Here is a 25,287-nt window from a genome sequence, read left to right as displayed (position 1 = left end):
AAGTTTTAGATTCAAATAGATCTGGGCTTGAATCCCAACTCAGTCAATTACTAGTTTGTGACCTGGGCAAGTTATTTGATCTTTTTCAGCTTCATTCTCTTTGCTTGTAAAATTAAGATAACAATGCTCCCTTTCAGGAGGTTATAGGATTACAGGAGATGATGCACTTAATGTGTCCAGCCCTGTGCCTGGCGCATAATAAGGGCTTATCCTTTCCTACCCCCCCCCCAACAAAATTACCAATGCTTTGAAGAAAAGAACTATTTTATTATTCTCTGTTATATCTCTTTCTTATGTTTCTATCCTGGTTTCTCAAAAATGCCACCTACATTAATAAATATATATGGCATTTATTTTATTTCTAGAACATGACTATAAACCTGGCATTTCTTAAGGTTTGTCTGATAATACCTGTCAGTCTCCTGTACTCTAAATCCCAACCTCTGGAGTCTCCTCTGACAATCGCAGTTCCCAAATGTTGCCTTGTCCCATCTTCACTTTCAACCCATCTCTACACTAGCACTATTCTTTTAGCGGGGACATGTTTTCAAACTAATATTGCCAATCTAAAAAAAAGATGAAGAAGAAGATAAAGAAGAAGAAAAAGAAGAAAGAGCCCCCTCTATTCTACATTCTAATCTAGGATTCCAGTGTTCTTCTTGGCCTAGAACCATGCTCTTTGTGATAAAATTTGGCACTCTTCTCTTGGCTTTGTCACCAACCGTTTTTTCCTCAAGCCTTAGCAACCTGGTCTCTGACTCACTCTGCAGTATTTCTGTTCTCTCCAAAACACTAGAGCCTCTGTTTGCCAGATGAAAGTATTTATCAATCTTTATCCTGTTTTGCCTCTTGACTTCACTATTGATTGGACTTCTTCATATCTAAAGCTTCACCTAAGAGTTAGAAGTAAAATCCAGCTTTCCTTTCATTAGTTAAACCAACCAGCTACAGAGGAAAAACAAATCTGAATTTCCTTGATTATTGCATTTTTCATCTATTATAATTGTGTCTTTAGTTAGATTAACATTGTCAGTTAAACTATTACCATTTCAGGCAGGGGTTTCTAGTTGTTTTCTATTGATATTGGTTATTCAATATTAATTATCTTGACAATTATGCAAATTTAATATTTTAACATATTTTTGGAAACATATGCATAAAATTATTTGCTATTACCTGAAATTTACCATTCTGTGTTTGTATTACGTGTTTCTTGATAATTGTTCTGCTTCCTAAGTCATTTCTTGTTTATTCGGCCAAATCTATTTAATCAAAGAAAATGATGAGAATTTTCCATAAATGTATACCAAAGAAATTTCTTAAGCATATTATTTTCAGTATTGATGTTTTTTTAAATGAAAAAAGACCAAGTGTCATTCTGAAAGGAGAGCGGCAGCCGACTGGAGAGAGGGATAAAGAGGAAAGAGGGGGATGGGGGGTTGCAACGGACACTTGTATTCTGAGGCAGATGGGAGCATGGCGCTTTCCAGGAACTGAAAGAAGGCTAATGAACCAGGAAAAGTAAGTAGGGAATAGATTTCGACCTTTGGAGCATTTAGAGATTTAGGTCTTTATCTTTAAAATAATGTAAATCCTTAGTAAGACTTTAAGCTTTATGGGGGTAAGATGACGGAATTAGATAAACTTTATAAAAACATCAGTGGCTACAGCTAGGAAGGGAATCAGAATGAGGACAAAAAGCTGCAGGGTCTACTATGGTTGTCTAGGAAAGAGATTATGATATTTGGAAGACAAGAATTATGGAAAGATTTAAGATATATTCAGGAAATAAAACTAAACGTGAAAAGAGTTACTGAAAAGATTGTTCAAAGGGGTATCAAAGTAAGGGGTGTATGAAGTATTTTTTCAAAATATTTAATTGAGCACCTATAGTAAAATAGATGAATAAATAACGTGTAGGAGACCAAGTTAGGATCAGAAAGAATATGTAAATCAGGACTTTGGGTAGGAGGAGAGATGGCACAGATCGGGACTACAAGAAGTATAGAAAAAGGAGAAGGAATTTGGAAACAACAGGTATCTTCCATTTGCATCTACTTCTCCATGCCATATGCTTCCCTGTACCTCTCCCAAATCCTCTTTTTTGGGGGAGGGGAGGGGAAGGCATGCATGCCAGTGAGGACAGAGGGAAAGGGAGAAACAGCATCTTAAGCAGGCTCCATGGCCAGTGCAGAGCTGAATGCAAGGTTTGCTCTCATGATCCTGAGATCATGACCTGAGCCAAAATCAAGAGACTCGCACTTAACCAACTGAGCTACCCAGGCATCTCTCCCCCAAATTCTCTTGAAGTGTCTTCTTTCTTCATTTCTTGTGACCCATCTGGAATCATTATATATTTGCTAGGATACTGGTATTACCAGCCTAATTGTGCAGGAGGAAATTATGTTCTTTAATTCCCATGGCACTATTCCAAGAAACTTAATGTGTGTCACAGACTTCACTGAAGGATTAGAGTGTTTTTGTATGTACACAGACACACAGACACACATGCGCGTGTGCACGCGTGCACACACACACACACACCCAGCTCTTTAGGGCCTCTTTCATTAAGGTTCATCCTTGGCATTTCTCCATAGAAAACTATTCTTTGAACCACTCTTAGGAAATCTCTGTACATAAAGTGGTGTATAGTCAATTCAACAGCACTCTAGTGATGAAACATTATTCATCATTGTGTGCTTTTCTTGTATTTAATATTAACATTCAAAATCTGAAGTAAAAAAATGATAGAAAATTCCAAATGATTTTTTTTAAGATTTTATTTTTAAGTTGTCTCTATGCCCAACATAGGGCTCAAACTCATAACCTTGAGATCAAGAGTTGTCAGTCATTTGGAGCAGTGCCTGGCTGGCTCAGTTGACAGAGCATGTACTCTTGACAATTAGTTAATCAATTAATCTATCACAAATAGTATTTAATTTTATACCTTGTGCAACATATTACATCAGAATGCACAGCATTGAATACAAAAAAGAATCAGACTTACTCCTCTCTTCAAGAAACCTTCAGTGTAATCAAGTACACGAAACACATACATATATAGGCACCCAAGAAATTTTCCATTTATTTTTCAGCTGTTTTTTTTTTAAACATTACTGTTGTCAGGGAAGTGTGATAGTTTCTCACATATATCACATCAAATCCTCTCAAGGTAAACATTTTCATCCTCATCTAACCTATGAGGAAACTAAAGCTCACAACTGTGATGATAGAAAGTATTTTCAGTATTAAGAAATTAATCCCTTCCTAGAATAATATGTTTATAATAGATAATGGCATTTTGAACCAGAGGAAGTAAGCTTAAGTTCAGAAAACTTAAAAAGAAAAATGAAAACATGCAATGATATAACTACTGAGGAAAACAGTATGGAGGTTCCTCAAAAATTCAAACTAGAATTACCATACAATCCACTATGTGATATTTACCCAAAAAGGAAAAAAAAAACCCCACTAATTTGAAAAGGTATATACATGGTAATTGCAACATTATTTACAATAGCCAAGACTGGATATAGCTCAGGTGTCCCTCCATAAATGAATGTGTAAAGTAGAAGTGATACACATACCCCAAAATGGAATATTAGTGAGCCATAAAAATGAAGGAAATTTTTCCAGTTGTAACAACAGGGATGTAACTAGAGGGTACTTTGTTAAGTCCAACATTTCTCAGAGAAAAACAAATATCATATGATTTCACTCATATGTGGAATTAAAGAAACACAGTAAATGGAACCAACAACAAAAAAGAGACAAAAAATCAGACTCCCTAAATACAGAGGAACAAACTGGTGGTTGCCAGGGAGAGATGGGTATGGGGATGCTGAAATAGATGCAGGAGATTAAGAACACACTCATCTTGATGAGCACTGAGAAATATATAGAATTGTTGAATTATTATATTTATATCTGAAACTAATGTACATGGAGTTAGAAATGTAAAAAAAAACACTAAAAATTTATATGAAAAAATAATTCTAAATAATCAATAGTCAAGTTAGAATCAGTGCTAGAATTTAGAAAATACTTAACACTGGTCATAATAAAAATTATTCAAAACAAAACTTGTGACACTTGTGAAAGTGGAATATAAATGTTCTCATTAGAAAAGAAGATCAAATAAATTATGACCTAAGCATCTAATTTATAAGGATACAAAAAAGAACACTAAAACAAATAAAAATAAAGTAGAAAAAGGAAAACAATAAATAGGAGACCTTAACTTAAAAAACATTTTGACGCAACAGAATCAAGAAAGTTACATTTGTTTAAGTATCAATATCATTAATATCGGACAAAACTGACAAAATTAAAAGCATATACGTAGGGACACCTGGGTGACTCAGTGGATTAAGTCTCTGCCTTCGGCTCAGATCATGATCCCAGGGTCCTGGGATGGAGCCCCACATCAGGCTTCCTGCTCCGTGGGGAGCCTGCTTCTCCCTCTCCTGCTCCCTCTACTTGTGCTCTCTCTCTATCCCAAATAAATAAATAAAACATAAAGTAAAGAATATACCTAAAAACATATTAGAGGTAAAGCCAAGATATAGAGATAAAGCAGGAATTTGTAAATTATGAGTGATTATGAATAACTCGAAGGCCATAATTTTTCTTTATTTTAATTCCAGTGTAGTTATCATTACAGTGTTTTATTAGTTTCAGGTGTGCAATATAGTGATTAAACAGTTCCCTATATCACCAACTGCTCATCAAGATAAATGTAGTCTTAATGTCCTTTAGAGATTTCACCTATCCCTCTACGCACATCCCCTCTGGTAACCACCAGTTTGTCCTCCATAATTAAGAGTCTGTTTTGGTTTGTCTTTTTTTCTTTATTCCTCTTTTTTTTCCCTTTGTTCATTTGTTTTGTCTCTTGAATTTCCAAGAACAGTGAAATCATATGATATTTGTTTTTCCTCTGGCTTATTTCACTGAGTGCTATACTCTCTAGTTCCATCTATGTTGCTGAAATGGCAGGATTTAATTTTTCTTTATGGCATAATATTAGTGTATATATATATAGGCCACATCTTCTTTATCTATTAATCTATCAATGGACACTTACACTGCTTTCATAGTTTGACTACCGCAAGTAATGTTGCAATAAACATAGGGGTGCGTATATCCTTTTCAATTCGTGCTTTTATATTCTTTGGGTAAATACCCAGTAGTACCCAGTAGTACTGTATGATTACTGGATCATACAGTAGTTCTATTTTTGTTTGAAGAACCTCCATAATGTCTTCCATAGTGGCTGCACCAGTTTGCATTCCCACCAAGAGTGAACAAGTGTTCCTCTTTCTCCATATTCTTAAAATACTTATTTCTTGAGTTTTTGGTTTTAGCTATTCTAACAGGTGTAGGGTGATATTATGGTGGTAATAAATTTCAAAACATAAATTATGTGGACAAGTTTTTGGAAAAAGTGTAACTTACTAAATTTGATTCAAGAATAGAAATTCAAATAGAAGCTTAAAATTTCTTCTCTAAAAAAAAAATTTCTTAACTAAAATTTGTGGAAAAATTATTTGTTTTGAAATTAAGAGTTTTTCAGATTTTAGAATATGGATATGACATATATATTTTATTTTATATAATATTGCTAGTAGGCAAACACAAAATATTTTGATTGCATGATTTCAGCTACAGGAGTTTCAACCTCACGATCATTAAGGAAATTGATTGACTATTCAAAAAATTACCCATAAGGAAAATGCTAGACACAATTTAAACATATACTTAGATAATTGCTGTCTTGCACATGTTTATGAGAGAAAAAAACAAAACAGAACCTCTTTACAACTGTTTTTTATGACATAAGTTTTCCTTGCTGCAAAAATAGAAAGCAACCATATGATAATGAAACATTATATTGTAATCTCTTTCATGTACATGGAGAGAACATCTTAAAGAAAATATTAACAAACCAAATTTAGTGACTTAACAACACCATTAATTGGTTTATTCTAGTAATGAAAATCTAGTTCAATGTTAGAAAATATATTAAAGTAATTTATTGCATTTATAGATTGAATATCAAACTGTGATCATCCTAACAGATGCATAAAATAATCATTCATGAATTAAAACAAAAATATACTTGGGGCACCTGGGTGGCTCAGTGAGTTAAGCCTCTGCCTTTGGCTCAGGTCATGAGCTCAGAGTCCTGGGATCAAGCCCCTCATCAGGCTCTCTGCTAGCAGGGAGCCTGCTTCTTTCTTTCTGTCTGCCTCTCTGTCTACTTGTGATCTCCATCTGTCAAAAAAAAAAAAATCTTTAAAACAAAAATAATATACTTAGCAACATAGTATATTGATATGATGAAATTTGGAGAAAAAAATTAACATTTAATAATAAAATGTCAAAAGCATTTCTCTTTTAAATAAAGAATAAGACAAGGCTATTCACTGTCCTGATTTTTATTCCATATTATCCTAAAGGGATTAGTCAGGAAAAAGAAAGGAAAAGACATACTATTTTGAAAAAGAAATAGACATCAGCATTGCAGATATATGATTTACAACACAGAATCTCCAAAGAATCTATGGAATTAATAAGAGAGATTAGTACAGTTGCTAAATATAAAATGAATTCTATGGCATTCCTCTACATCAGAAAATAAAAGAAACTTCTATTTAAAAATATATGATCTGAGTACAACCAAAAACACAAGGTACTAAAAATAAACCTCACAAGATATATAAAAGATTTTTCTTAAAAAATCATAACATTTTATCGAAGGGCCTTAGTAACCTTAATAAATTACATTATATGCAAGGATGGGAAGATCCAGGAACATAAAGGTATAAATTCTCCAACAAACAATATAAAAATTCAAGGCAATTCCAATTAAAATTTTCACAGATTATTCTCATGGAACTTGACAAGCTGATTTTTATATAGATATGAACAATTAAAGAGCAAGGGTAGACAAAACAGTTCTGAAGGACATTTTGACACTTCACCTAACAGATACTGAGATTTGATACAAATCTCGAGAAATGAAGGCAGTGTGATATTGTCAGAGGGAAGAAAATAGTAAAGATGCAAATCTGAATACATATGGCCATTTATTTATGAGAGGGATTGAAAATGAAAGAGACTTTAATAACTGAAGAGAAGAAAAAAACTAGTTAAGCATATTGTAGGGGTCAAGAGTAGGCTGCCCCAAGATGGGCCACTTTGGCATAAAGATTATTTTGAGGTAAAAGTAATCAAAACTTAGCAGATGCGAGTCTCCCCCTCAACTGCCTAAATTTAGTTTGGAAAAGAGAGCCTATACCAAGAAGAAAGCTATTAAGAGAGACTCCTTTGATATAAGAAACTTATCTACATAATTGGGCAACCATTGCTGTAGAAACATCTCTTTTCACCTTTTTATAAATGGTCCTCTCCCCTTTGTATCCTTAGACCTTACCCTTCTCCTTAGCTCATTTAAGTTTCCTGTTGCCTCATTGTCTTTGGAATTTTGTGTCTGTGTGGATATCTTGTATACATGTCTATTGAATTTGATTTTCTCATATTAATCTGTTTTGTATTAATTTGATTCCAAGTCTAGCTAGAAGGATCATAGTACAGAGGAAAGTCTTCTTCCCCAACAATATGAACAAACCATATATATGACAAGAAGAATGTACTAGTTAGATAGGATTTCCAGGGAATGCTTCTCTGAACAGTTAACTGAAATAGAGACTGAATTATCTAAATATATCCAGAAACATCAAGTGTGAGGGAGAAATGTTTTTGACAAGTTAGAGGCACAGTAGCAAAACAGAGAAAGAATGACAAAGAAAGTAGTAGATGAGTAGATGATGAGGTCAGAGGTAGGTATTGTGTGGGGAAAGGATGCAAATCATATAAGGTGTTGAAGGTTCTGGGAAGAATTTTGGATTTATTCTGAGAGAGAAGGAAATCTATTGATGGGTTTGAAGGAGATCTGACTTTGATTTGTAAAAAATATTTAATTTTTTTTAAAGATTTTACTTCCTTTTTTGACAGACAGAGATCACAAGTAGGCAGAGAGGCAGGCAGAGGAAGAGGGGGAAGCAGGCTCCCTGCTGAGCAGAGAGCCCGATGTGGGGCTGGATCCCAGCGCCCCAGGATCATGACCTGAGCCGAAGGCAGAGGCTTTAACCCACTGAGCCACCCAGGTGCTCCTATATATTTAGTTTTTTAAAAAAATATTTTTAAATTGTGATAAAATGCGTATAACATCAAATTTACCCTCCTAACTTTTAAGTCAGTTTGGTACTACTGTTAAGTGTATTTACATGGTGGTTCAACCAATCTTGTAAATGCAAGTCGGCCCCCATTAAACAACTCTCTACTTCCTGCTCCAGCTCCTGGCAGCCACCATCTCATTTCTGTTTGAGTCTGACTATTCAACATAACCTCATGTAAGTGGAATCATACAGTATTTGTCTTTTTGTGATTGGCTTATTTCACTTAGCATGACCTCAAGGTTCGTCCATGTTGTAGCATGTGTTAGAATTCCCTTCCTTTATAAGGCTGAATAACATTTCCTTTATTGATCACATTTTATAGATCTATTCATTTGTTGACAAGCATTTGCGCAATAAGCTTCCATCTATTGGCTATTGTGAATAATGCTGCTTTGAACATGGGTGTATACGTATCTCTGAGACTCTTTCAATTCTTTTGGCTATAAACCCAGACATGAAATTGTTGGATCTGGTCTGATTTATTTTAAAGGCATCATTTCAGTCGCTATATGTCAGGAACACAAGATGAAAGCAAGGAGACCAGTAAGGAGAGCTTATCCCCAAATCCAAGAAGGTGAATTAGTGGTCTTGGGTTGGAGCTGTAGTGGTGCAGAGAGTGGTAAGATGGTTGCAACCTGGTGGTGTCAACTGAACGGGTTTCTGTATTAGAAGAGGGGGAGAGAGGAGTTCCTGGTCACTCTAAGAGATTTGACTTGAGCAATTACAGAAAAGGAAGCAGGAAGCAAGGAGATATTGGCTGGGGGGCGGGATTTGCTTTAGAGTGTGGAGATAATTAAGAGTGTGGTTTGATATTCAAGTGGGCATATCAAGTAGTGAATTTTATATTTTTCTGTAATTGAAGGTAAATCTAAAGACTAAAGATAGAAATTTGGGAATTGTCATCAGTGTGTCAATGCTATTTTAAACCAGGAGACTAGATGAAGTCCCCTAATAAGTGAGTATAGATGGAGAAAAGAAGATGTTCATAGACTGGGGCTGGCTGACAGAAGTTGAGAAGAGGAGAATGAGAGTGGAAAAAGCAGCGAGGGAGAAGAGAAGCAAGGTGACTGGTTATGCCTTCAAAGTCCAGTGAAGAAAATTATTTTATTAAAGAGGTAGTGATGAAACCTTGCAAAAACTGCTGAGATCAAGGGTAGTTAACAAAAGAAAAAGTAAAAATGAACTTTAAACACGTAAAAATAATTAATGGTACACAATGGAAGGAAAATGCAATTTTAAACTGCATTGAAAAACCACCTATTATCTATCAGGTTGGGAAGCATCCAAAGTTTTGACCACATTCCCTGATAAGAAGTTGTGAGGAAACAAGTACACATATATAGCCAGTGAGAATGAAAAATGGTTAAATCCCTATGCAGGGAAATTAAGCAATAATTAGAAAGATAATAATAGAAAAATAATTAGAAAAATAATATATGCATTTATCCTTGACCCACTTATATCAAGGAATCCACTCTATTTTGCTCTGGGAAAAAATATACAAAATGAATGACTGCTGACCAGTTTTCAGTGCCATTAAAACAACAACAATAATCTACAGCTACAAACAACAAAAAACCCAGGAGTAAGTTAATCTGCTTAAAAGAGACATTAAGAAAAAAACAACCACCACCACACACCAAAAAAAACCTCTAAACACCGAATTTATTTATTTATTTATTTATTTATTTATTTTTTTTTTTTTTAAGATTTTATTTATTTGTCAGAGAGAGAGTGAGTGAGAGCGAGCACAGGCAGACAGAGTGGAAGGAAGAGTCAGAGGGAGAAGCAGGCTCCCTGCGGAGCAAGGAGCCCGATGTGGGACTCGATCCCAGGACGCTGGGATCATGACCTGAGCCGAAGGCAGCTGCTTAACCAACTGAGCCACCCAGGCGTCCCTAAACACCGAATTTAGTGTGTTGATCTTGTCTGGTCCTCCTTTGAATAAAATAAGTATACAAACACATTTTTGAGATAGTTGAGGAAATTTGGTTATGGACCAGATTTTATTTTATTTTGTTTTTTATTTATCTTTTAAAAGATTTTAAAAATTTATTTATTTGACACAGAGTGAGAGATCACAAGTGAGCAGAGAGGCAGGCAGAGAGAGAGAGAGAGGGAAGCAGGTTCCCTGTTGAGCAGAGAGCCTGATGTGGGGCTTGATCCTAGGACCCTGAGATCATGACCTAAGCTGAAGGCAGAGGCTTAGCCCACTGAGCCACCCAGGAGCCCCTTATTTTATTTTATTGTTACTTTCATTACTATTCCTTCTGTCAGATGTAATAATGTATTTTGGGGTTTTTGAAGGAAATTGTTTATAGTTTTAGGACCACATATTGAAGTAGAGAGTGATGAAATACTGTAATATTGGAAATTTGCTTTATCATATATCACCTTTATGAGTTTTAAATACTTCAGCAAATGTAAAAAGAAAGTGAGAAAATCTTGATAATGGATTTGAATGCTAGGTAAGGGACATAGTTTGAATATGTGAGAACTTAGCATTATGTCTTCCAGGTAAATAAATTTATCCATGTTTATTGTATTTGGCAGGATTGCCTTCCTTTTAAAGGCTAAATAATACTCCATTGCATTACCACATAATCTCTATTGACTTATCCATCAGTAGACATTTCGGTTGTTTCCATGTCTTGGTTATTGTGAATAATATTGCAATGAACACAGCAGCAAAGATAAGCCTTCAGGATTCTGCGTTCACTTCCTTTGAATATATACTCAGAAGTGGGATTACTGGATCATATGGTAGTTCTATCTTTAATTTTTTGAAGAAACTCCATACTTTTCTCCATAGCAGCTGCACCCTTTTACATTTTCTCCACTAGTGTACAAGTAACAGAAGGACAAATACTGCATGATTCCAATTATATGAGGCATCCAAAATAGACTCATAGAAAGGGGAGAAGGAAAAGGGGAGCTGCCATGTAACTCATGAAGTTTCAGTTATGTAAGATAAATTCTAGAGCTCTAATGTACACCCTTATGCCTGTGGTGAACAACATTGTATTGGTACTTAAAAATATGTTGAGAGTAGATCTCCTGCTAAATGTTCTTACTATAAAACAAACAAACAAACATGTAAAAAACAAACAAACAAAAAGAATAAGTAGGGCTATATGGGGTTTTATTATATTACTCTTTCTAGTCATATATATGTGAAAAATTGATAATAGTTTTTTAAAGTTGCTGATGTTAAGTAAGTAATAAGAATAAAAATTGGCTGTTAGAATTGGCATTGCAATGGTGACCTTCACAAGAGCTGTTTCAGTGGCCAGTGAGGGGTAAAATACTGGTTTGTGTAGGTATAGAAGAAAGAAATTACCAAGAGAGACTGCAGATGAGTTTTGGAATAATAATGTAGGAGGGACCAAAGGAGTATGTGAAATCAAACTCTGTTTTTTAAAAAATTCTGAATTGAGTTATTTCAACATGTTTTGATGAAATCAGATCATGTTATGCCCATAAGAAAACATAATTAGAAGTTCTTTTGAAAACATGTAATCAGGATGAAGAGGTTAGAGAAATTGAAAAGGGCAGCCTTTTGTGTTTATCTCAAAATGGGAATGGTTTTGCCAGAGAGACTAAAATACCTGAATCCCCTTAGGCAAAATGCTCTCATCCTTGGACACATGGTATACCAATATCTCTACTCTTATTCTTTCTCTAGTTCTCTGTAGGTTACTAATACCTTTCTATTTGATACATTCTATCTTTAAAATAATGGCACAATAATGACTTATTACTTTTTTTTGTCCCTGTGACTTAGTTTTTTAAATAGGCTCCATACCCAACATGGGGCTTGAACTCACAACCCTGAATCAAGAATCACACCCTCCACCAACTGAGCCACATAGGCACCCCAATAACTTATTAACTTCTTGAAAAAGTTGTTATTTTATCCCCTGTATATGAATGACAAATGAAATTTGGTAACAAACTTTACTAAGTTACCCCTCAAATTGTAAATGAGCAGGAGTTGAAAATCATCAGAGTAATAATCTTTATTAATTTGTGGAATATAACATATTTAAACTTGTAGTGAGTATTACAATGTATTTTTCATCATGAGTATTTTTCATCATGCTATCTTGTCAGGAAAATGTTAACAAGAATAGGTTTGGTAATTTTAAGTTTCTTCTTTTGTTGGTTAAAAGATTCAGCTTAAATATAGTTTTCATCCCTGAAATTCCAAAGTTAAATAAAAATGTTTAAATATGGAATGAAAAATCAGTAAAGGTGCAATGAATATACAGAGATGGAACAATGAGAGAAAGATTAAAAAAATATATATATGAGTCAGAGAAATGCCTGTTCCTGAATGTACTTAACTTCTTTGTTTTAATTTTGTCTCTTCCCTTATCATCATTCTAAAAATAAAGTTGCTTCTGGTGCCTGGGTGGTACAGTCAGTTAAGCATGGGCCTCTTGGTTTTAGCTCAGGTCGTGATCTAAGGTTCATGGGTTCGAGCCCCATGTGGAGGCTCTGTGCTTAGCATGGAGTCTACTTAGTGTTCTCTCTCCATCTGTCCCTATACAACACCTCTCTAAAATAAATAATACAATTTAAAAAAATAAAAAGATAGAGTTTCTTCTTATGCTTGTTCCTGCAATGCCTTTCATATTAAAAGGTAGTTTCACAATTACTTTATTTTAAACAATACTATTTAGTTAAGACACTCTCTTCTAGAATGACCTCAATCAAAACCCATGTTCATTTTGAATGACACCATCATAATTAAAAAAAAAAAAAATGGTCAGGGTGCCTGGGTGGCTCAGTGGGTTAAAGCCTCTGCCTTCAGCTCCAGTCATGATCCCAGCCTCCTGGGATTGAGTCCTGCATCTGACTCTCTGCTCAGCAGGGAGCCTGCTTACCCCTCTCTCTTTCTGTCTGCCTCACTGCCTACTTGTGATCTCTGTCTGTCAAAAAAAAAAAACCAAACAAATAAAAAAAAAAACTTAAAAAAAAAAGTCAAAGGAATTTAACAAGTTTGAAAGATTTTTCTCCTAGAGTGTCAATATCTCTATTGCAAATAAATGCATAATATTTTAATTAAGTTCTTTAAAGAACAATTGATAAACTGTCTTGGGATTTATTATAGTATAATAAATAATTTATATTTTGAGATCACATATTCACACTTATAAGACAAATTTCTCAAAAAAAAAATGGTCTTAATGCTATATACATAGGATCAGATCTCCAGAGGCAGTATCAGTCCCAACTTGAAAAGGTGCTATTTTTCACAACACAGATAGAAGTGAAGATGATGTATCCTTAAAAATGTGTTAGATAGCTCTAAAAAATTGCCCTTATTTTGACAAAGCCTGTGACATTAAAGATGCATTTGCAAAGATTGACTACAATTTTTAATGAAATGTAGCAGTAGGAAAAAATATTTCTAGATGAATATATTTTAATATAATTTTAATAGTAGTGAGGAACAATGATGCAAACATTAACATTTAATTTGTCCCCTGATGACTGGCACCTCTCAAAGTCTTCATCATCTCAGGGATTGCCATCTTCATTTTTATACTTGCTCAGGTCATGGGCCTCGGGGTAGTTTTGAATTTTCTCCTTCTTTCACATCCTACCTCTAACTGCCACAGAACTCCATAGACTGTACATTCCAGAGATAGTTGGAATCCTACAATTTCTGTTCATCACTTTTATGCTTATGCATGTCCAAGCATCCCCTTAATCTTACCCAGATTACTGGTCTTCCTACTTTTACTTTTACTCTTCCTCTAGTAATCTAATGTAATGTAGCAGCCAAAGTGATCCTTTTATGTGTGTGTGTTTTTTTTTAAAAGAGATTTGTTTATTTATTTTAGAGGGTCAGGGGAAGGGGCAGAGGAAGAGAGCAAGGGAGAAAGAGAATCTCAAGCAGACTCCAAGCTGATTGTGGAGCCAAATGCAGGACTTGATCTCATGACCCTGAGATCACGACTTGAGCTTAAACCAGGAGTTGGGCACTTAACTAACTGCATCACCCATTGGCCCCACCAAAGTGATCCTTTTAAAACAGAAGTCAGATCATGTTAATTCTCTGTTCAGAATAACTCTGTGAACTATTTCTCACAGGGTAAAACCAAACTGTTAGAAATGGTCTATAAAGCCCTTCTGTTCTGGTCCACTTCTAAGCCATCTCTCCATTACTTGGTACACTTGCCCTCCCTTTCAAAGCTGAAGCCAAGAAGACTTTCTTACTTTTTCTCAATACATCAAACACAATCCTACCTATGGACTTTGCGCTTGGCTGTTTCCTCTGTCAAGAATGCTCTTTCTGAGAAACCCAATTTATCTTCTCCCTCATCAATTTTATCTCTGATAGAATGTCTCATTATTAAAATGAACTGCTCTGGTAATCTTACAGAAAGATCGTATATTGTACATTTTCTCTCTGAGACCTGAAATTATCCAAATATACAAATAGCCCTTGCTCCTTTTAGTGGGAGATGGCATATAGAGATCAGAGTTTGGACAAAGGATTGTCATTCCTAGTAGGTTGATCCTTGTTTCTATTATTTTCTGATAAACAGCACTAGAGACTATGTATGTGTGTTCTATCTATGTGTCTATCATCTATCTACCTATCTAACCTATCATCTACTTATCTATCATTTGTCATCTCCCTACAGAAATATAGGTATGCATGGAGAAGATATTTATTTATTAAAAATAAAGTGTCTGATTTTACATGAAATTTCTATTCATATTCCATATAACTGAACCTTTATTTTTTATATGTGTATCTCCTCTCACCCACATTGAACATCCTGAATTGCAAGGATACTGGGGACGGTAAAATTAGAATTGTTTATTTTATCCTACATTACACACACAGCATCTTTAGAATAAGAATACCCACATTAGCACCAATTTAGTTTAAAAAAGAGGGTTTTTGGCAAAGAGGGTTTTATCCCTTCTGTCCTATTTATTCACAGTTGTGTGATACCCGGTGTCAGAACCTGCTGCCAGCACGTTCTATAGTCTCTTCTTTGTGTCCTCCATTAATTTTGATTCTATAGTTAAATCACTAATCTTTAATCTTTACTACCAGTCCTGACGTCAAGGTCTTTGCAGTCATTTTGGTTGTCTGAAGGTCATTATTTAGTAAATTTTGAGTTAAGGCTCATCAGAAAAAACATTATCGGAGACCTTGCATGCTGATGACAAATTTTCTGCAAACTGTATACTTGGCAGTCATCTTGACTACATATAAAATCATTATCACTTCTTTTTTCATTTCTTTTGATTTATAATATGTTTCTGTTTTTTTAAAAAAATTTTCTATTTCCCTCAGGATACTGCCTAGTTATTTGTATCATTCTTTATTTCAGACATCATTGCTTTATTTCAATTTCTAATGCTTCCCTGATTCTAGCACCCCATTTCTGAGTTACACTGTTCTTTCATATTTATTTCATTCCATTTTCTTTTCTTTTTTTTTTAAAGGTTTATTTATTTACTTGTTTTTGAGAGAGAAAGAGAGCATGTGAGTAGAGGGAGGGGAGGAGGGGGGCACAGAACCTCAAGCAGACTCGCCACTAAAAGCAAGCTCCATACATGTTTGGATCCCACGACGCTGAGATCATGACCTAAGCCAAAACCAAGAGTTGGGTGTTCAGCTGACTGAACCACCCAGGCACCCCATCTTTTTCAGAAAAAAAAAAATTTATTTGAGAGAGGAAAGAGTTTTCATATTTTAAATGACTTTTCATTTGTCTTTTTATCTAGTTTGATATACTGATATTCTGTGGCCATTTCTTCCAACCTGCCTTCATTGTCTGTAGGGATGTTATTTATTTTCTCTCTTAGTCTGTCTTTCTATCTTATAATCATTGTGGATGGGAGTCCCTTTTGTTGTAGCTGCATTTATGAGATTGATTTCATTAAACTTTAAGATAACATTTCTTTTTTTTTTTTTTAAACATTTTTTTTCTTAAGATTTTATTTATTTACTTGAGAGAGAGACAGTGAGAGAGAGCACATGAGCGAGGAGAAGGTCAGAGAGAGAAGCAGACTCCCCATGGAGCTGGGAGCCTGATGTGGGACTCGATCCTGGGACTCCAGGATCATGACCTGAGCTGAAGGCAGTCGTCCAACCAACTGAGCCACCCAGGCGCCCTAAGATAACATTTCTAACTTGCATCTAAATTTCTATCTTCTGTTGTTTTTGTGAAGAGTTGAAGAATACAGCAATTTATGTCATAGGAATTCCTGATTGAGTCTCTCCTTTGATATATTCTATCTCCTTTTCCTTTTGCTGCTATTGTTTCCATTTTGAGTTTTAGTCATTGACATTTCTCTGGAGCTTAGATTATTATCATGGAAAAAGAGATTAGACTTGTTCCCAGAGTTCATAGGATGTAGAATGCTCCATATCTTTGCACCTTATCATAGACACCATGTTCTCACTCAATTGTACACCCTCCCAGTTTCGCTGCTTTTCTCAAAATGATTTGTTGAGCTTTCATGTAAGGACCTGTTGGTTATTTGGTGGTTCTCAAGTTTTATTAGATGCCCCTCTGCCTCCTTCTCTTGTCATACTAACATCAGGTATCAGAGGTCCACCTACCCCCGCCCCCTGCCACCTGCTTCCATTTTGGTAATCATGAGGTATATTGTCAGGTTTTTTTTTTTTTCTCCTGTAGATATTTAATGCTCTTTTTGTTTGACTATCCTAGTTGCTCTATATGTTTACCCTCTTTCCAGAATTGTCCTCTGACTTTGATAAACTGAATTGATGTAACCTGATATCAAAATTATAAGGAGAATGAAAAGAAAAAAAGAAAAATATGTTTTGTTCAAAAGTTGCATAATTCTGTGAGCATCTTATTGATTGATTGATTGATTGGTTGATATTACTTAATCATAAAACATCACCAACCAAAAGATTGGAACAAATTTGCTCCTTCATATGGAAAATAAAGTTAAAAATATAAGGATCTCCACTACTTTTTAACTAATGGCTTATTTTTGTTCCTGAATTTGCATTTTCCTGGGTTGAGGAGGGACTTAATTTGCTGTGAACTTTGACAGAATAATAGAACGCTTGCATAGTGTCTTTATGAGAACCTCTTACCTATGAGAACTTCTTGTCTGAACTCCCATACTTTTAAATTTTAAATTAAATTTTATTTTATTTTATTATTTTATTTTATTTAGCTTCCATGCCTTAAGTTTTACAGAGGCTTGCCCCCAGATGAAGGGGATGGAACACTTTGATGTGTGAGGTTTCAGGTTTGACCATAAGCAATTATAAAGACTACCTGGCAGGCTTCATGGGGGAGAGCTGCTCTCTCCACACTGGGCATTTTTTTCTACTCTGCCTCATATTCAGTATTTTCCATTCTTAGGCCATCTCCCTTCTCTCCCCTTCTGGTTTTTGAGTCCCTGAAATGCTTTGGGCCCCCTTGTCAGTGAAAGGATCCTTGCTTATGTGCTGATCCACCTCACACTGCTCCAGAGGGAAGAATGAAACCCTGTGGGAGCCTGCATTGCCTCCTGGTAGCCTCCTGCTTGGACTGTTGCAGTAAGTAACTCAGGGCCTGACTGTTACCTTTGTTTTGACATGTCTTGATGGACCTCTGACACCTGGCAATTTGGTCCTCTTCAGCTCGGTTCAGCTCTTGACAACTGGGTGGTAAAGAGGTTCAGGACAGGTGTCCCCAGGATATGCTGCTTTGGCATGTGGATTATTTTCAGCTGCAGGCACTTGAGTCCCTGTGGGCTCAAGAGAAACTTTTGCCTCTCCCTTAACCACACAATTCTTAGAAGAATCTAAATTGGGGTCTTTGCCAGAATAAGGGCTATTATCTCTATCATAGGGCAAATAATTACCAAACATCTGCTCTTTTCTCTCCTTTTCCTCTGAAATCCCAGACCCCTCCTCTCTTCTTCTTAGTTTGAAATGGCATGTATATCTCATTTTGCCTAATTGTCTTTGGAATTTTCATGTCTTTGTGGATTCCTCACATGTACACCTATTGAATTTTATTCTCTCTTAGTAATCTGTCTTGTGTTGATTTGATTCTTAATCCAGTTGAAAGGATCTCTGAGGGACAGGAGCTCTTGCTTCTAGTCAGGGGGTAAGATTTTCTAATTCTGGATATCTGTATGAAGGAGGCTACTTGCCTACATATATATCACATTCCTAGAAATAATCTGAATTTGTCTTACTTTTCTTTCTTCTTTCGTTTAGAACTCAAGTGAGGAAAAGAGGAGTGCTCTACATTGACCTCCTCAAAACCCTAACATCTGCTGCACCAGGCTGAAATCTTGAGGAATAAACAAGAGCGAGATTTAGGAAACAAAATGTACTTGAATATTAAGGTTTTGTTGAGCTGGGCATGTAGGGTCAGGGTTCTTGCAATTTATAGCAGCTTTAGTAGTACATTACAGCTGGGTTTTACTGTAGTATACTAATTAGCTTTTAACTGATTAGGCCTGGACCAACACTCTTTAGCCTTTGGTCACATGTGATTTTTGACTTCCATGTATCATTTCAGCTTATGGCAGCTTTAACCTCAGTCAAGGGATTGTTTTAAACTTGCTTGATTTGATCTTAAGCAAGAACATCTAGGTCTCAGCAAAATCATAGTGTGTTGGGAGTTCACAAAGGCTGTAGAGGAACAGGTAGGAAATAAAACAATGCCTGTAGTCCCACCACTTGAGGAAGAGCTATGGCAGAATAAAATGGTAGTGAGAGCCAGAGATATACAAAAGCTGAGGAAAATCAAGGTTTTAATCTAAAGATAGGAGTCAGCTTTGTCAATAATAAATTTATTTTTTCTTCATCTGTCTTACCTTTTTTTTAAAAAAAATAAAAAATTCCTTAATTTTTTTATTTCTGGCATCACTGCCACAACTTACAGGGCCATAAACCCCATGTAATGAAAAAGAAAAAGACAAAGCTACAACAGATAAAAGACCTCAGGAATGTACATGTCATTCACGCCACATCGCATTCATCAAGAGCTGCACGTTTTGCAAACTGTGGCTATGACTGTCCTGGACAGGAAGGGGCTCCTATTTAAGTTGCAGGAACTTCTCTGACTATGGATCATGATTCCTTCTGTGGCAGAATTTTACAGTTCCTTTAATCCATCTGGGATGAGAGTCTCCAAGTAACGGGCAGTTTTCCTGACAACTCCTTGCTCTCTCTCCTATTAAGAACTGTATCCCTTTTCTTCTGAAAATACTTTAGAACCTTTTGCTACCAAATCCACCCCTTCACCACCAGATCTATAACTATGACCATAGGGACTGCCCGAGCTTCTTCCACCAAAACTACCCCCCTCCATGGGTCCATAATTTGATTGCTGTTGTCCACTATAATTTCCACAGTCATTATAGTTCCCACCACCACTATAGTTAGTTCCAAAATTTCTTCCTTCATTGTGACCATCATATCCTCCTCCACCACCACCATATCTGCCTCCTTAGCTTCCATATCCTGGTCCACCACCACCATTGCCTCCTCTACTCCTATAACAAGGATCACTGCCATAGTTGCTGCCATCACCTCCAAATCCCCTGTGTCCACCATTACCTCCTTCCTAACTTCCTCTGCTGCCACCACCACAGCCTCCTCTTCCACCGAGGTTTCCACCATGGCCAAAGTTACCACCACCTCCAGAGTTTCCTTCATGACACATGAAGTTGCCAGATCCACCTCCGTGACCTCTTTGTGATCCAGCAGACTGCATTTCTTGTTCAGAAAGGGCATTTTTCACTTCACAATTATTCCCATTAACAGTGTGGTATTTCTTTCTTTCGTTCCTTTTTTTAAGATTTTATTTATTTATTTGACACACAGAGAGATATCACAAGTCGGCAGAGAGACAGACAGAGAGAGAGGGGGAAGCAGGCTCCCTGCTGAACAGAAAGCCCGATACAGGACTCGATCCCAGGACCCTGAGATCATGACCTGAACCAAAGGCAGAGGTTCAACCCACTGCACCACCCAGGTGCCCCAGTAGTGTGGTATTTCTGAACAACAGTTTTATCGACTGTATCATGATCATTAAAAATTACAAAGAAGATCCTCTCTTTTTTCTACTCTGCCGGTCTTCTGTAACTTCTATGGTTTCAATCTTGCCATCCTTTTCAAAATAGTCTCTCACATTATTTTCTTCTGTGTCTTATTTAATACCACCAATGAAAATTTTCTTCACTGTTAGATGGGCACCAGGCTTTATAAAAACAGCTCTCTTTGTTTCCACTATACGCCCATCAACCTTGTGTGGAGGGGCACACATTATTGCAACTACCTCTTCAACACAAGAGTAAGTCACAAAACCAAAACCCCTGGAACGTTTTGTTCAGAGGTCTCATCATCACAGAATTTGTAAGTGTGCCCCATTTTTCAAAATGTTCTCTTAAGCTATCATCTGTAGTTTGAAAGCTCAAACCACCAAAAACCAGTTTTCTCAACAGCTCAGTTTCCTTTGGATCATGACCCTTCTCCCCTGCGTGAGGTTTTATATGTAAGAAATATACTGATATTTACCTTTTTGGAAGTTACATGGTAACTTAACTGCATGGGAAGGAAGCACATCAAAATTAAAAATAGACAAATGGAGCTGAAACTGAATATGACCAAATCACACATACCAAAAGACAAAATGAATGAAATGCCAAGAAGGGCATTTAAAAAAAGGCTCAAACTAAGAAAAGGCATAGTGCTTCATTCATAATGTAGTAATAACAGACATTAAAGATGAATAAATAAATATAGTACAATTTAATGGAGAGCATCACAATGGTATCCGGCCATTAGAATGTCCTATTCTTTTTTTTTTTTTTTTTTTTTTTCCTTTCAGTGTTAAAATCCTTGCCTGCTTTACTTGGTGCATTTCATAGGATTTTGTAAAATAATGTTGCAGGTATCCTTAAATTTCTATAATACAATAGACAATCTGGTTGACATTCATCTTGTTAGGCAACGTGAAAGTGAAGGCTGAATGAAAGGAATGAAATAAATTGAACAGCATTTGTTATTATCTGGCATTGTTGATATTATAAAGTAACACAGAACACACTACTACAAAAAGAAAAGAAAGGCAAGATTTTTCTTAAGTAGAAAGTACTTATGTTTCTTAACCAAGTCTGTAACATGATTTCAGTAGTGTAGATTGATTTCCTTTAAAAGTTACTTTTCAATTTTATTGAAATATAAAACTGTATTTTATTTATATATAATTATATATATATAAATTATATAATTTCTGTGTAAATTCTTCTCTGATCTTTTAGTGATATTGAGAGATGTACAGTTTGTGATGATTTTTAATACTTCAAGACATTAAAAACCATGCTAGATTAAAATTTTGAAATCTGATGTGAAAACAGAGATGATTTTCTTAAAACTTGCCAGTATCTTTTGGAATTTAGTTTCTAGTATTGCATCATTTTTTTTACTAAAGTCCAATAATCGTTTGGATTGTTTGATTTATTATAATATACTCATTATTTTGCCTTCCACTCCCATATCCCCTGTAGGATATATATATCCTACGGTGTTTCTGTATTGCCTGCTGGGATGCCATCCAACCAGTCAACAATTCATACACTTGGAATCATTCTTCAGGTTTTCTTTCCCTTACTTGCTATATTCAATTGGCAAAGCTGTTTTATAGATATTTCATATTAAATATTTTTTATTTTTTCTCATACTTTTCTATAACCATTATCTATAATTATGTCATTATATTTTATCTGGATTACAAAAAGGAATTACCATTACTCTCACTTCTTTGTCTGCCCCCTATATTCATCCTCCCTCCCTGTCCACCTCCCTCACTATTGGTAGAGTGATCTTTCTAAAATATAAATGAGGGGCACCTGGGTGGCTCAGTGGATTAAGCCGCTGCCTTCGGCTCAGGTCATGATCTCAGTGTCCTGGGATCGAGCCCCGCATCGGGCTCTTTGCTCAGCGGGAGCCTGCTTCTCTCTCTCTCTCTGCCTGACTCTCCGCCGACTTGTGATCTCTCTGTCAAATAAGTAAATAAGATCTTTAAAATATAAATGATTATGTTAATCTTCTGATTGAAGTCCCTGGTAGGTCCTCTTTACTAATAATATGAAGTTATATTTATTAGCTTAGCATAAAACACTCTACAAAATCCAGTATTTATCTACAACTCAAGTTCCATTCATCATTTTTCTCTCCCTCATATCCTGTTTTTCAGGTATAGAAAGCCGTGTATAGGTCCCAGAAAATACTCATGCCTTTGTACATGTTCTATTAGACTGGACTTCTTTTCCTCCTTTGATTGACCTCAATTCCATTTGTCCTTTAAGATCTATATTAAATTTTTTTTCCTCTTTGAAGACTTGCCCTGTCATCCTAGCCAATGTCAGATGGTTTATAGTATTTGTCATACCCACTTAGCTTGATTTTTTTGAATTCCTTCTCTCCTGAGTTCTTCTGGCTCATGGTTTATTTATATCTCTTGTCTTGCCATATTATCTCCAAATTCCTATATCTCTGCTTTCATCTTTTGGTTTGTAAATTTATTTTTTGTACTAGTTTCTATTTTCATGACTGTATTATAGGCTTAGTTTTTATTTACTGTGTGAAAAGAATTTTCTGGCTGATGTTTTTTTATGTACCGTCTGCCTTACCTGTTTTCTTTCTCCTTTTGTCATTGGGACATCTTACCTTCCCTTTGGTTTCTTTGTGATGATTATTTACATTTGGTGAGATGCTTTCTTCTTGGACAGAGATGTTTATATTGAGGAGGGGATAAAGTTTAATTTCTGGCTAGTGAGAATTGTCTGTGACACAGATTGTTTGTATGTGTGTGTGTATGTGCATGTGAGAGAGAAGAGAGAAAGGGATACAGAGAGGGAAATACCTTTTAGGTTTTCCTCCTCTCCATGCGACAGAGGTTGGAGGCCATGGGTGTGCTCACAGTACAGTTTTCACCATGCCTCACAGACTTCTCTGAATCTGACTTGTCTGTCAGGTAATTTTCATAGCTCTAAACAAGGGGTTATTTGCCATTAGGTGTGGGGCCACTTTCCTCCAAGTAGGATTCTTTACCACATTGTTTGGTGTTAGCCGCAACGGGCATTCTCTCTTAATGTCTTGTGACATTTCTTTTTGACCTTGATTGCTGTTGTAGTGCAGGAATGTAGATATCTTTGAATTTCGTAGAAGATATTATTTGGGTTTTTCATCCTTGTTCTTCCAATCAGTTTTATGTTATTTCTGAGAAAGAAAGTGGGTGATATTCTTTGTAATATTAAAATAAAAGAATTCACTGTACCAAAAATATTAAATTCAAATGGATTTCATTTTACAGACTGAGCATCTTGAGGATAGGAAACTGTATAATATGATACTATATACACATATATACATAGATTTTTTTTCAACCTCATTGCTTGGTTTAGATCCTGCTACCTTGCGGAGTTTAATGCACACTAACTGATGAATGAGCTTAGACAGGTTGAAAGGATGGTGGTAGAACTACAAGTCGAAGCCATCATAACCAGAGGAAAAACCCTGCAACACAGATACCAATTAGGAAGTGTACAGCATTTAGGGGGTCGCCTGGCGGTGGGGGCAAATTACTTAAGCATCTTACTCTTGGTGTTTGCTCAGGTTGTGATCTCAGGATCCAGCCCTATGGTGGGGCTCCGGAGCCTGCTTGAAATTCTTTCTCTTCCTTTCTCTACCCCCCAATTGTGCTCTCTCTCTCTCTAAACTAAATAAATAAATCTTTTTTTTTTTAAGTATACAACATATGGGAATAAGTTTATTTTGTGAGATTTACTTAACTGTCATTTTGTATTTTTTCATTTTCTCAACTTTAAGAATTTTTTTTTTTTAGGTTTTAAGATTTTTTGAAGACTTTAAGTCATTCAATCCTAGAATGACAGTTCCCTTTCCCAGGCAGACTTCCTTAAATATTGACTTTCAAAGTGTATTTGCCACATGTCTCTGTTCCTTTCTGAACTTTCAGGGAAAATATATTTTTTCCTCTGTGATATTGAGATGCACAAAAGTCCTCCATTTTCCTGAGTTTTAGCAACCCCTTGATGAGGTGATAAGAAATTGTATTTTTAGGCTCAAAGTGTCTGTAACACATGTATTTCTTCTGTGGGGTCTTTTGGTAGTTATCGTGAGCAGTATTGAATGTTGGTTAAGAGGTGGGCTCTGAAATCAGACGTTCTTGGTTTTTTTTTTTTTTAATATTTTATTTATTTATTTGTAAGAGAGGGAGAGAGAACAAGCGAGCACAGGCAGACAAAGAGGCAGGCAGAGGCAGAGGGAGAAGCAGGCTCCCTGCCGAGCAAGGAGCCCGATGTGGGACTCGATCCCAGGACCCTGGGATCATGACCTGAGCCGAAGGCAGCCGCTTAACCAACTGAGCCACCCAGGCGTCCCCGTTCTTGGTTTTAAATTCAGACTCACCCACATTCTATGGGCCATATGCATGTTTTTTTGTTTGTTTGTTTTGTTTTTCTTTATAGGGAAGCAGGCTCCCTGTCAAGCAGAGAGCCTGATGCGGGGCTGGATCCCAAGTTCCTGGGATCATGACCTGAGCCAAAAGGATGATGCTATAATGCAATAAGCCACCCAGGTGCCCCGACCATATGCATGGTTTTAACCACTCTTAGTTTCCTTATTTATGAAAGGAGAATAATAATACCTATTCTATAAGGTTATCTGTATTATTCTTGCATGTGAATATTAAACACCAAGTTGAAAATATTCTTCCCTAATTCATGCTACCTGAAACTTATTTACTTTTGGCATTGTACTACTGTTTCATTTGGAAGTGACTTTTAAACTCAGAGTTTAGTTAGTTACAGAAAATCTAATCAAAGCTATGGAGATTTATTGCTAATAATAGTACTTTACTTTTTCTCCTCAAATTCTTCAGGGGCTCTGTTCGTTCAGACATTCTGTTCCAGCCACCGTCTATACTAAATCTTCTGGGCAACGTCACTCTCACATTTGAATCATTGTTCCACAGTATAAAACACTTGCATTTTCTTTCTTTTATAT

The 25,287-nt window shown here is 36.0% G+C and overlaps 1 pseudogene; it reads right to left on the bottom strand.

Moving 5' to 3' along the window:
- Positions 1 to 19,466: 19,466 nt before the first annotated feature.
- The window catches only part of LOC132014566 (heterogeneous nuclear ribonucleoprotein A3-like), a 12,085-nt pseudogene continuing 6,264 nt past the window's right edge, over positions 19,467 to 25,287 (bottom strand).

The sequence above is a fragment of the Mustela nigripes genome, chromosome 3, assembly GCF_022355385.1.
Source record: "Mustela nigripes isolate SB6536 chromosome 3, MUSNIG.SB6536, whole genome shotgun sequence".
Lineage (NCBI taxonomy): Eukaryota > Metazoa > Chordata > Mammalia > Carnivora > Mustelidae > Mustela > Mustela nigripes.
The sequence above is the reverse complement of the archived record's forward strand: the minus strand, read 5'-3'. Positions and strand labels throughout refer to the sequence as shown.